Genomic DNA, 13,466 nt, shown 5'->3' on the forward strand with positions numbered 1-13,466 from the left:
GACACACACACACACACACCACACACACACACACACACAGCGGAGCTCAAAGCTAGCTGGAGAAGTACATTAGCGTCTCTGCTGAGAGTCTAGCTCTTCAGTGGCTACCTCTCACCCTCCCATTGTCTCTTACCACAGCAAAACATTCTGGTAAAAACACAATATATTGTTTAAGTGCAATAATCCGCCTTGTTTTAGCAATTTCAATTGCATTTTTACACAAAACTGCAAATTCTCAAATAAAGGCAGAAATACAAATAATGGTTCTACTTTAAATAATAGCTGGCATGAACAAAACAGGCTGGTTTCTAACAAAGGCCAGTTAAAAGAGAAAAAAAAACATTGGAAAGGGTATGACAAGAACTTGCAGTAAAACAGGTTACAGGTTAACATCAGTCCAATCGATAACAACTGTCACCTCTCTGAGGTTCTGTCTCTTTTCAACAGAAAAACTGTGAATACTTTAACATGGAGCATGCAAAAAGTGTTGAGTTTCACTCAGTAATTTGATGCCAAGCATAAGAGTGGAATTAACTAGTTAAAGTGAAAGTTAAAGTTGTAGTATGTGCTTTTTGGAGGGCAGTGGAAAAAGTTGTGAACTTGTTAGCAAACAGCTGCCTGTTTACACATCCAGCAGACATGGAGCAACAAAATCTGTCATTTGCAGTTCTATTTCTAGTTGTCTTCACAGTTGTCTTTGCTGCCAACAAACTCCACTAACAACAAAAACATGTAGGTGAGACACATGGAGCCAGTCACAGTTCTTGTGGGCCTGTCGTGATGTCTCAATTAATAACATAGCCCAGGTGTGTAGTTACATTTGTATTCATTTAATGCAGAAGAACAAATTAAGCTTAAGTCCAATATTCACCCTGCTTTTAGCACTGTTTTGGTCACAACTATTTCCTTAGTGAACTCCAGCCACTAAAGGCTCCAACATGCTCATCAGCTAGATGCTAACTTGTAATTTGCTGGTCTGCAGGTAGTGTACAGTGGGTTTTAAGGGCTTCATCAGGGAGTAGCTGAGGAGGTAAGGCAGATTTTCACAGGGTTGGTTGTGGTGCCTCCCTCAGTGAACAAGACACTAAATGTGCTCCTTATCTCCAGGTCAGGTCACCTTGAATGGCATCTCTCTTGCCATCAGTGTGCAAATGGGTAACCTGCTAATGGTAAACTGTAAAACGCTTTGTTCACCAACATAGAAACGCATAATATAATGCAGTCCATTAACCATTTACCATTCCTCAGATTTATTAATGTATTCACAAAAAGCATCCAAAAACAGTTGCCTTGAAACAAGCAGAGGGTTCACTGTTTTGCTAAAGAACCTTTTAATGTCTGATCTGGCAGTTGTGTCCATTTCTTGTGGCTGTTTAATCACCGAGCCAGGAAATGCAGCTTCGCTTGAGAAAGTGAGTGCAATAATAGCATCTGATCTTTAAACCTAACCCGCTGATTACAGCAATATTCAGAGCTCTTAGATAACAGTGCAGACATCAAAGGATGGAGAGCAGGTTGCACACTCTCTGGGCAATTTGTCCACATTTAACAAGACAGGTAAATCATATTCCTTTGAAGTTCTCCACAAAATCTGGAATTAACATTGTTGATGCATGTGCTAAATTATCCAGGCAAGAGGGATGGATGTCCACCACCTCCCCATCTACCTACAACCTCCACCTTCAACTTGTCAAATCTCCTGGAGTGCTAAAACATATCGCTAATTAACATAATGCACAACAAAGTCCTGAGACCTCAAAGGAAACAAGCTAACACTTCCTTGGGCATGATGGCATTTCATTCCCAGCAGCACATGGCTGACACCCTGTTGAATTTTATGTAGTTAAGGAGACAGCATGCACATTAATCATCACTGTCTTATAAAAACATCATTTTAAATCTTCAGGGGTCATTAGCTAAAATGGCTAATCTGCACCCAAGTGCTCAATTAAAACTACATTGAAAGGTTCCTGTAAACCAAAAGTTAAAGCTTCAAAGGAAAGCAAGTTGTTGGAGCTAACTAGGCAGTGATCTGTTGTGCAGCATTGCATCGTTTTGACTCTGAGAGCACACGCCTGCCTCGCTTTGAAAGGTGAGGAGCTAATAAGCCTTTTTCTCCCCTAGCTGCAGTGCTGACACTCTGCAGCACCTCTATGAAATCCTACAGATGCAGCCAATTAAAATTCACAGCAAGGCGGGGTGTGTGGTCATGCAGGATGTGAAGGAGTTGCCGGACAAATTTCTGTTGTGTCTGAGAGAGCTGTTGAGCCATGATGCATAATCGATCAGCACACTCCAAGGGAAAAGAAGGCTGAGTTTGAGGGTTTGAGGAACAATCCTCCTGTTTATTTCATTACGATCATGAAGGTAATACGACTTAAATACAACAAAAAGTAACACGTCATATCACTAATATAGATGTGCACATGTTCAATATTACCACAAATACTTTCCATTAAACTTAAAAGTAAATTTCCACATAGTAATTCCATGTGCTGTGACTGAATGGCAAGCACAATTACATACATAAATAAATAAACACCTTACATCCATTTTGGCAACCATAAACAACATCCATCTGCCCTACCGCGCTACATCGAACCCACTAAGGCCTCGTCCAGCTCTCTCAGCACAGCACAGCCTTGCAGGGTCTGTGATGGATGCTGCACCTTTCATTGAGATGTATGCAGCCATTGGCCTCAAGCACAGGAACCCTCTCTCTCTCTCTCACACACACACACACACACACACAGAGACAAGCCCATACAACACACACACACCGACACACTAACTTCATAGCCCAACTACATGTTTACACATAAACATCAACATTAATAACCAATGCTACACCTACACTCAAACTCTGCACTGACAAATAAAATTGCATTAAGCTCCATGTCTCATCTATCCAGGAGATGCACGTGCACAAGCTTTGCATAGTCTCTCTTCAAAATGCACACAGGTGACCATACACTCACACTAACACACACACACACATCTGCACACTCAAGACAAGACAAATGAAGACTGCATCTCATTTACTAGGCAGCGTAGACAGACCCTTATAAAACATGCATGGCATGTATTCCCCGACTATCTACCTCCACATACACACTTGCACATTCAAAACAATCCAAACACTGGCTGCAGAAAGAACCGATTTGTGCTTAGCTGGCATGCTCCATCATCTTTTGACAGGCAATTATTTTATCATGCTTCACACACAAACACAGCAGTCATAACGTACACACAGGCTAATGTACAATCACATCTGATGCAAGCAGCACATGCAGTTCACACGGACGCGCAGGTTAATAATTCAAAGCCCTGGTTAAGAGGGGAGCGCTCCCTCCTTATTAAATTATTGACAAGCAACACCTCGACTCTCTGCTGCTGACCTGAGGGACGGCCAGCAGGGAGGGAGGAGAGGAGGGAGAGAGGAGGGAGGAGGACAGGAAGGAGGCAGAGGAGGACAGGAAACATATGTGAGGGAGAGGAGAGTGGGAGGGAGGTGGAGAGAATGGTTGTAGAGGGAGGGATGCAGAAATGAAAGTGGGAGAAAGTTAAACAAGAGACAATGGGTTCATAATATTACAGAGAGCAGGAGAACAGAAGTGAACACTAAATAAATCTCAGAAGACTTGAAATTGGAATTTAAATGGAATTGAGACAGAGAAAGGGAGAAAAGAAATGGAGTGAGGTAAATGCTGCAGCAGCTCTGTACTGTATTTCTGCTTTATTTACCAGCTTGCCTGCCTGTCTGTCTGCTACTTTGTTGCTAGGGGCTGAAGAGCTGGTTCACACAGTATTCATTTCAGAGCAATTACTGCTTGTTGCTGCCCTGCTCCCCTGTCCGGCTGTACTGGATGTACTGGATGGCAGCCTGTCATTTTACCTGCATATCTGTCACTCAAGAACACGGGCCTGAAAATCAGACAAACTACAAATCAAAGAAACTTTTTTCTTTTCTTTTTTACATTTTATGAATTCAAGTACATAAATATGCTACATACATGTTAAATTTACATTAGATTTCTAACAGTATTTACATAGCTCTTTAAAAAGAGAGATGATCACACAGTATTAGGCATATTTATGCTTAATGAAATGAAATGTTCTTTCAGCTGTTGCACTGATACACAGGAGCTAGTTTGTGAAGCTAACTGCATCTGTGCTGTCAAAATCTACAGAGGAATGATAAAGAGAGATAAAAATATGTTTATTCTTAGCAGTCAAAGTCGCAACTTAAAACATAATACATCACATTGCAAGTGTGAAAGTTATGTTCTTATAGAGCAGCATCATAGTATCTGGAAGGTTATTAATCATTTCTTGTTTCTTGCTTCTCAAATATACACATTGTGATTTTCTTTAAGAATGGTATATTATGTTGTTGTAGTGCTTGGATGAAGTTCTGTCGCCTCTGTTCAAAAGACAGTATAAGCTCCTTCAGCGAGAGTAATAGGAAGAGATTTCTTTAAAGTCAGTTTCTTGCTCCTATGCATACCCAACAAACAGACACACACATTCACACTTCCAGTGCTATTCCACTCGTTCTTTTAATCTGTCTACCTCACACATTGCCTGTGAAGCCATTAAGCTGATCTCTGTTCTTTCCTGGTGTTTCTGTTCCTCACTGACCATGCTACAACACTCTGCAGATTCAGCATTTACATTCTCCCCATAGACCTTCACTCATAGTTTGCCGCTGTTTACATCAAAGTCAGGGAAAATTCCTCAAAATAGATAACTTATGCTATATGAGTCATTACTGCTTAAGGACTGGATTTTGATGTTTCAAACTGCAGTGTACTGGAATAATTCATTTCTGGGCAGTTTTGCATTTGCTTACAAAAACACTGCTAAAACATTTTATGAACACTTTTAAGGCATAGCAGGCAGCCTGAGTGCCAGGTTGTCAAATAAACTCTTTCACCAGGCTGAATGATCAATTTTTTCAGATACTACATGCAAAATTTCTGTCGTCTCCTGTTACAACACGTAATTAACCTCTTTAAATACACTATACACTGATGCACAGACAGACACAGACTTTTGATCAACTCCTCATGGTTTATTTTACCTCACTTAAGGTGCCAGGTGGATGCTCAGACAATTTCAAAGTCGGTTACTTTTCTGTTCTGAAAATTACAGTAATAGTTCTTTCACAATGATGTAGTGTATGTTTATTTGCAAGCTTAACTGGATGCAAATGTACTTTTTGGACAAGAATACAAAGGTAGCAAGAGTAAGAACTGATGTTGTCTTCTAAAGAAGTTGAGGTTATTCAATAATTCATCCCCTGAAGGAGAAAACTAAAATTATACACCCAACAAGGTAAAATAACAGACTACTCAACTGAGCCTTTCAAGATCTTACTCAGCTGTCTGACAAAAGACAGCTTTTACACCTCCCTGCAACAAGTGCAAAACTAGAAGAGAACATGGAGGCAGATGAGAAGGCCGTCAGAAGGCAAGAGGGAGGAAGACAAATTATTATGTAGAGATTTGTGTTAGGAGGCTGAAATAGGGATGAGAAGCAAAAGACAGTAAGACAGATGTGATAGAGAGAGAGAAAGAAACCTAGATTTTCCTTATTTCCACATGTCAGCACCACAGCTAGCAGCCACACCACCACAATTACAATCCAGTATCCACAGAGCCTCCCATAGTGGTGAATACAACACACATAAAAACTAACACGCACAGTATCTACAGTGCAGTTTTTCTTAAAATTTTTCATTGATGTTTGCAGTGACGTTTTCAATGCTTTCATTTCGACACAGTCAAAGAAACTCTACCACACTGCAAAGTGTCTGTCCTTCAGAGGCTGCTAACAGTGTCATCAGTCAGTCAGACATAGAGCAGCCAACAGAAACATGTCGCACTGCCCTGCCTCACTCTGTCTGGCTTCGTTTCCATCACCATCACAATTCAATCGTTTAAATACAAGACTCGGTTGTAAAGTTTACAGCCTGCCACACTGCTGCTCCTGCACTGTTGTGTAATGTGAGGCCACTAAAAAGAAGAAGCGTAATGAGCCGATTGCCATTTTCTGAGTCAACTGTAGGTCTTCTCAATGGATGCATCAACTCATCGACATCTAGGGATGCACATGGTCAGCAATACTCCTCAGCCTCAGGCATTCAGACAATGATTAAATGGTATTAAGGGATCCAAAGTTTGCCCCGTAAACATTCCTCACACCGTTACACCAGGACCACCAGCCTGGACTTTTAACACCAGGCAGATTGGATTCATCTTCAACTGTCAAGTTTTGGTGAGCCTGTGCCCACTGCAACCTCAGACTTCTGTTCTTGGCAGGAGTGGACCTGGAGGTGGTCTTCTGCTGTTTTAGCTCATCAGCCTGCATCTGCATGGTTATTGGAGTTACCGTAGCCTTTCTGTCAGCGCCAACCAGTCTGGCCGTTCTCCTCTGACCTCTCCCACCAACAAGCCATTTCTGTCCTCAGAGCTGCTGTTCACTGGATATTTTGTGCTTTTGGCATCATTCTGACTAAACCCTGGAGACTGTTGTGTGTGAAAATCCCATGAGATCAGCGGTTTCAGAACTCAACTCAAACCGGCCCGTCTGGTACCAGCAATCATCCCACGGTCAAAGTCACTGAGATCACATTGACTGAGGCTTTTGACTGTAGTTTCATGATTTTATGCACTGCATTGATGGCATGTGATTGGCTGACTGTACAAAAGCAGGTATCTGTGTGTTGGCTACTCAGTACTTCCTGACAATCACACCAAAACCACACACCCTCTCCATACTTCACTTAAACGTCCACTCAGTCAGCGACATTTTAAAGCTGTGTGAACAGATATTTAGCATGATCATCCAGCGCAAGTGCTTGTTGGTCTCTCAATAATCCACTCAAACTGAACAAATCCAACACTTCCCTGTCTTCAGAATCTACCACCAACTAAACTGCAAACCCAACGATTCCCCGCTGAGCTGCACACAACACAGCCCATAATTACAGGATGGCCACAGTAAGTCAGATCGCCGAATCCCTGCGTGGATTTCGAAACATTTGGGATAGGCATGAAAGCCTGTGTTTCCACTAATCCTATGTTTTTACATCCACCGTGGGAGGCTTAGAGTGCTGTGTGTGTACTGTGGACCGCAGACAGCCCACCACTTCAGTCGACAAGACGAGCAGAGACCAGGGCAGAGGGCCAGGCTACAGAACACAATAATAATCCATCCAAAAACTCATTTTCCCACAGTCCCCTCTGGCAGCACATTACTTTTGTGAATGGCTTGTTTGTGTACCATGTAGTCTGAATTTTCTGTGTGTGTGAGAGAGAGAGAGAGAGAAAGTTTTATTACGCTTATGTAGTCTAGAAATTATGTATGCATGTATGTATATGTATGTACAGATGTACTATATGTCTGTTTCAATACTGGCTTGCTCATTCAGCCAGGCTGTGCGACAACGTGAGAGAGAGACACGGAGAGAGAGCGGAGAGAGCAAGGAAGGAAGAGAAATAAAGAGAGAGGATGGCTGAGAGAGGAAGCCTGACACAGAGAGAGACATAAATCTTTTGCGCAGAGGATTAATGTCGTGGTCTTAGCAAAGGCTATTTTCCCATTCCTGAATCTGGAGGTTAATCGTATTACCTGTGAAAGCGATGGGTAATAGCACACAACGGTACCTCCGAAAAACAGGACAAGGAGAAATACAACATGAGGGGTGGGGGGAGTGACGGCAGACAGAGGGGGAGAAAAGGAGAGAGACACACTGAGAAGTGTGGGGCATGATGTTTGATGTAAGGAGAAGGGGAAAAGAACGTTCTGGACCAATAACCAGCCTTGGGTGCTGGCATGTACATGTAAAACGTCAAGGCAAAGGAGAGGGACACATTGTGTTACATCAACAAACACGAGACAGGAGGAGAAAAAATAAAAAAGTAAACTTACATGTCTGCAGGCTGTCTTTGTCTACTTGTTAAAAACTTCCATTCCCTAATCTGTAACTCACTCTGACTGAAAGTGGTGAGTTAAGCGTAGGCATCTGTGCGGGGCCGACCCACTATGCGTTCTTGTTCCAAAGTTGTAGGTGACCACGGGCAGTTATACAAAATGACAAAATGACATAGCCCTCTGTGCATATGTTATTGCATGCCACACAATCTCCAATGTGCTACTTGGGAACAGTTTGTAAATCAAAGCTGATTTCTTTGCCAGCTGAAAGTTTATGTAGGGAATCTTTCACATAAATTATTTATCTGAACTCACTTGTGGGCAGGTGCAGATCTCTAGCTGAGCTCTCATTGCTTTGGTGTTTCTACAGTGCACTCATGAGATCACCGGTCAATAAGCCAGCATGAGGTCCCCTAACCGGGAATTGTCTTTTGCTTTAAATTCATGTCTGTCTGTGAAGTATGAAGCTGGAGCCTTTAGATGGTAGCTTAGGTTAACTCACAGGGAGACAGTTAGCCTGGCTCTAAAAACAAATCTTCTTAGCAACACTAATCTAAAGCTGCCTAATTAAAATAACTTGTTAGTTTAATCTGTATGAAAACTGAAATTTAAAAATGACAAGTTGCAGTTTTACAGTGGCTTATGGGCTGGACTATTTCCAGAGACATCTTCTCATCTAACCTTTGGCACAACGCCAAAAGAGCTCAATTCCCACAATGCCCTTACTATTAGTGTAAGGTTTCTGTAGGTTGATTTTTTTTTCTCGGTCTGTTCAGCCATTGTAGCTGTTGCTATTCATGTTGTTTTCATAGAGATAGGGTCACAGTACATGACCTCTAATTTTTTCCACTATTCCAGACAAAAAACTGTTACTGCTGCCAGGAAGTCAAATGCATCACTTCCTCTGCACAGGAACACTCACACATATCACTCATGTATCAGATATTAACGACAAAAACTAAAAACAAGCTGAGTTACCATCATTAATTACATTAATTTCATTACTAACATTAAATAATTTAATATATTTGTTTTATTTAATGAAAAGGTTTTAGACTACTACCTAATCCAGACTCTTTCATCTTAACCACAAATACTGAACCAGACATGTGATGAGCCGATTTCATTAAAAAAAAAAAAAAAAAAAAAAAAAAACACTGACAGACTGAGGAGGAAAGAGAGGTCATCATGACTCATACATATTCATTGATAACACATTAAGATGAAAATGTAGCATTAACAGAGGAGTTGCCTTCCAGAACACTTCTACATCTGATGCAGCTCAGTTGAAGCGTATTTCTCTTTCCCCTTGCCAAAAAACAAACTTTGGCACATGTGCTTGTAATATTGGCATGCTTTAAAATAACTGATTTCCTTATTTGTTGGTATCCTGACAAGCCATTTTTGATCAGCATGTCACTACTCAGTTTACACCTGGTTGATATGTGCGAGCTGTGGTTTGATCAGCACACGAGTGTTGTCTTTCTGCTCACGTAGCTACAAATGTTACGGCTGTGATCAAACACATTTCTGTCCACCTTCAGATGACAGAAGTTCAGTGCATTCTGCATACATTTTCACATGGATTTATGCTTCTTTGTGTTGCCTGATTATTATCCATCTATCCAGGATGCATATTAATGTAACATCCAAAGGAGGTAATTGACAGAAACAGAGATAAAAGCAAGCAAAGACAGACAGGAAGACAGCGGAAATGACAGAAAAAAGAGTGAGATGAAGATAGCTACAGCACAGGGGAGAGACCAATTTAATTTTCTTGAGCACCTCTTTCCTTTTTTTACCCTGATCTCTACTTTAAACACTGTTTGAGAAGGTGTGGTGTGGCGCTGTCATTATGAGTATAGCCTGATACTGGTCCTTGGGGATTCACAGTGTAATTAGCTAGCATGGCAGCAGAGACACTATCATGAAGCCTGATCTGCATTTGAGACACTGCAGGGAGGGTTTAAAGGGCCCGGCTTCCCGCTTCAATTACCTGCTCTGCCACTGCCTGGAACATAGTCAGCTGAAAGAAATGACATTATCTGCTCCAAAGTAGTATTATTTCATGCTGTTTCTTTATGTCAGTGTCATCTTTTATCTCATTGACGCTGGTCCTTTCTTTGTAATTACTATACAGAGGTGACGGAGTGATGGATGGATAGATAATAGCAGGAGGGAGGCAGGGTGAGCACCCAGGAGTGCCACGAGCATGGATGAGAGAGCATTGGAAATCCATCAACGGGTTGGCCGGACTGAAGCTCAAATACATTCCAACACCGTCTGTACCGGAATGAACGCCATATCAAACTCCACTGTGAATTCTGGCAGCAAAGACTGCCATGGTTATGGACAAACATTCACACTTTGCACAACATGACTTCAAGCTGCTGCACGAAGAATCACTTTGTGTATTGGCTGCTTTAGTTGAAAGACAGAGATGGCATTTTGACCAAAGTACTACAAAAATAGATGCGGTGCTTCTAGGTTTACAAAATTGAATCTGTGTGGATTGTGTTCTACTTACATTCTCGGTCACCAAAAGGGGATTTCACAGTTTATTGTTTATTTGGATCCCCCTTAATTGTTACCTTGGCAACAGCAACTCTTCCTACAAGCCTCCTGTTCTTCCTTCTTGAATCTTTCCTTAACTATGTCAAGCATCACACTGGTCCTTTTAAAGCTTATTCTCATGAACTATATTGAGTTTAAAAGCCACCTCTGTCTATGTGCAGGAGACATTTGTTGCTCTGTGGTTCAAGTACTGTGGAAACTCAAAGCTGCCAAATGCACGTCATCTTGTTTTGTTTTGTTTTTTTTGACATCTGTTTGTTTACTGTTTGCTTTCCTGGTTGGATTTTCTGTCAACATGCAGCAGCTCATAAGCAGAAACACTGTCTGACAGCTGACACTGATGTCAAGAGCAGCAGATTATAAGAAGAACCAAACAGAGCCACACCGAGGCCCTTTTTCTTTTCCTTCTTCTGAATATGTTTCCAAATCCAAGTATGACATATTTGTTTCACTCTGTGACTTGGCGTCAGTAAACTGCACACACTGTGCTCATGTTTTCTAATCCAGCCATTCTGATGCTATGAAAGGGAACAAAATCCACAAGAGAGACAAAATATTGAATGTTGATGAGTCCAACTTTCTGGATTTCCACTGTAATGTTTTCTGGGTAGATGTTTTCCCACAAGCAACCAAGCTTGACACCAGAATTTAATTTGGAAAAAAAAGGAATGACTCGTATCTGTTGCAGCAGCATTTTGTGATGGCCTGAGAAGACAGCTGAATTCTTCCATTAAAAGCTAACCCGGTGCAGCTTCAGGACTTCTGAATCGCTGGAGTCTACTGGTGAATTCAGCAAAATACAGTTTAATAAAAATGTCAGCTTCTAAAACGAAATCACTCTGCTCACCGCCTTGCTCCAAGAGTTAGTGGGAGAAATCTGTATAAACAACAAGCAGAGCTATAAAAGTTTAAACTTTATGGAAATGAGTGCTGCATGTCGGATCTGTTTCTGCTGAATTTATGAGTTGAAACAAACAATTCAGAAACAAGGTCTTGCTGTGTTCTGTGTGGCATACTTGTTTACTGAAAAGCAAGTGGAGTTCAATGTGAAACAAAGTCTGTCATAACTCAACATAAAATTGAGGTTAGTTAGGGATAAATACAAGACCACTTAAAATTAATCTGCTAATAAACACTTAATCAGAAATGGACTGTGTAGTAGATGTAAGAAGCGCAGCACCATAATGACGTGGTGAAGGTATTCCTGAAAGGGCTTGACCTCCAAAATTGACCTCAAATGATGGTCAGATGGTTTTCATCACTACTGCTGATTTTTTGGTACAGTGAGGCGGTGAAAAGCATAAACGGCCAATCACTCTGCAGATTACATAATGTCAGCTTTCTGTCCTTAAAAACACACAGGGCTAAGGTTGTGAACAGAATGTGTATGGCACTTATGTGTTTGTGAAGGTAGGAACATGCAGTGTGTGTGTGTGTGTGTGTGTGTACCTGTTTGTGTATGATTGTACCTGAGTTTGTGTGTGCGTGTATGCATACGCGAGCACGTGGGAGGATGACTCAGACAGCAGGTGAATCACTTCAGGCAGACACACACTCATGCTCTCTCATTTCACACGCACACACACAATGGGGTGTCAAGGCTAGCCTGCAGAGAAGATAGCACATAACTCCTCCACCTGATTTAGTCCAGTTAACCCTCCCCTTACACACACACATACAGACATGCACATAAAGTCACACACTCGTAACAATTCCCTTCAACTGATGATAATAATGAGGAAATAATATGATGTGCGTAAACAGCTACAGAGGATGCAAGAGGTTCGCCACCCCACAGGTCACACAGGAAGATAAACTTAACCATCTGTTAGGGTCTGAGTTATGGAGAACTTATCAGACTTGCATGAGAGAAAGTGTGTGTGAGCTATGTTTTATGCAGATTATATGTCAGCCATGTGTCAGTGTCTTTGTGTGTGTCCTGAGTTTGTTCAAATGCCATAAAAGGTCAGCTATAGCCCAGGCCCTGGTCTGTGCCCAGACAGCAAACCATGACATGCATACACTTCAAACACACATAGACACTCACAGAGAATGAGTGTACGAGATGCAGACAGTGGACCTTTGATTTGCATACATATATGCGCGACGCAGAAACCAATATGCCAGTGGTATTCAATATTAGTGACGTCGCACTTGTCACCTTACCACCAAGGACACAATACTCTGTGTCCTCATGACACACTGATGCATGATGAGGAGGAGATGGATATGCAAACAGGGCAAAAGGAAGAGAGGGGTGCTATTGTGTATTTTTTAAATAACGTCTGACATTAAAAACCTGCTCTGTAACTTATTTGCTTTATTTGCAGGCATGTTGCTAAAGGCTGCTGAGAAGTGTGTGAGTGAGAAACATGCTCACAGGCTTAGGTTCAGGATGTCAATTTGATCCTCTGAATCATTCACCTGCTTCTTTATGTGGTGGAATATGTTTGCATGTAAACATGATGTTATTTTGTATGTTTCAACTATAGTTGAAGGATTAAACTAAGCATCCACTTTATTTTCCCTAATTAGTTGGTTTCCCTAGCACTGTGGCCCTCTGTAGCACAACACACTCAGCAAAGAGCTTTAAGGGAAGGGCAAACACACAGAGGTTCATGCTTTCTCTGCAAGAAGCCCTCTTCGGCTCAACCAATCAGTTGCTGGTGAAGCAACCAGAACATAATCCCTCACTGGCCTCCCACCCACTGCTTTTTATACTTGACGGAGCATCTCAGGGTCGTGGGTGATTTCTTTATCTCCCTTCCAGATTAACTCAGAAATGTAAACTGGGGAACATCATTGTGGCCAAAGCAACTAGGAAGCATCACAACATTCCTGGTCTGAATCTGACAGAGGGCCTTTTTGTTGATAGAAAAATGTTAAGCTAACAAGAAAACCTGATGGGCTACATTATTATTTCCTTTTTATAAAATAAAATACCTTTCAGTCCC

At 41.6% G+C, this 13,466-nt stretch overlaps 2 protein-coding genes across 3 annotated transcripts in view; one reads left to right on the forward strand and one right to left on the reverse strand.

Annotated features, from left to right (window-relative positions):
* The window catches only part of pvrl2l (PVR cell adhesion molecule related 2 like), a 240,027-nt gene that overhangs the window by 157,875 nt on the left and 68,686 nt on the right, over positions 1 to 13,466 (reverse strand).
* Positions 1 to 13,466, forward strand: part of LOC108881900 (class I histocompatibility antigen, F10 alpha chain) — a 272,592-nt gene that overhangs the window by 30,785 nt on the left and 228,341 nt on the right. The window contains exon 1 of one of the 2 annotated variants that reach the window (XM_051068648.1): positions 1,759 to 1,768. The exons of the other annotated variant lie outside the window; for it this stretch is intronic. The gene's annotated coding sequence lies outside the window, so the exon portion shown is untranslated. Of the gene's footprint in view, positions 1 to 1,758; positions 1,769 to 13,466 lie in introns of those variants that run through there. 2 annotated transcript variants of the gene reach the window in all.

The sequence above is a fragment of the Lates calcarifer genome, linkage group LG3 (genome assembly GCF_001640805.2).
Source record: "Lates calcarifer isolate ASB-BC8 linkage group LG3, TLL_Latcal_v3, whole genome shotgun sequence".
Taxonomy (NCBI): domain Eukaryota; kingdom Metazoa; phylum Chordata; class Actinopteri; family Centropomidae; genus Lates; species Lates calcarifer.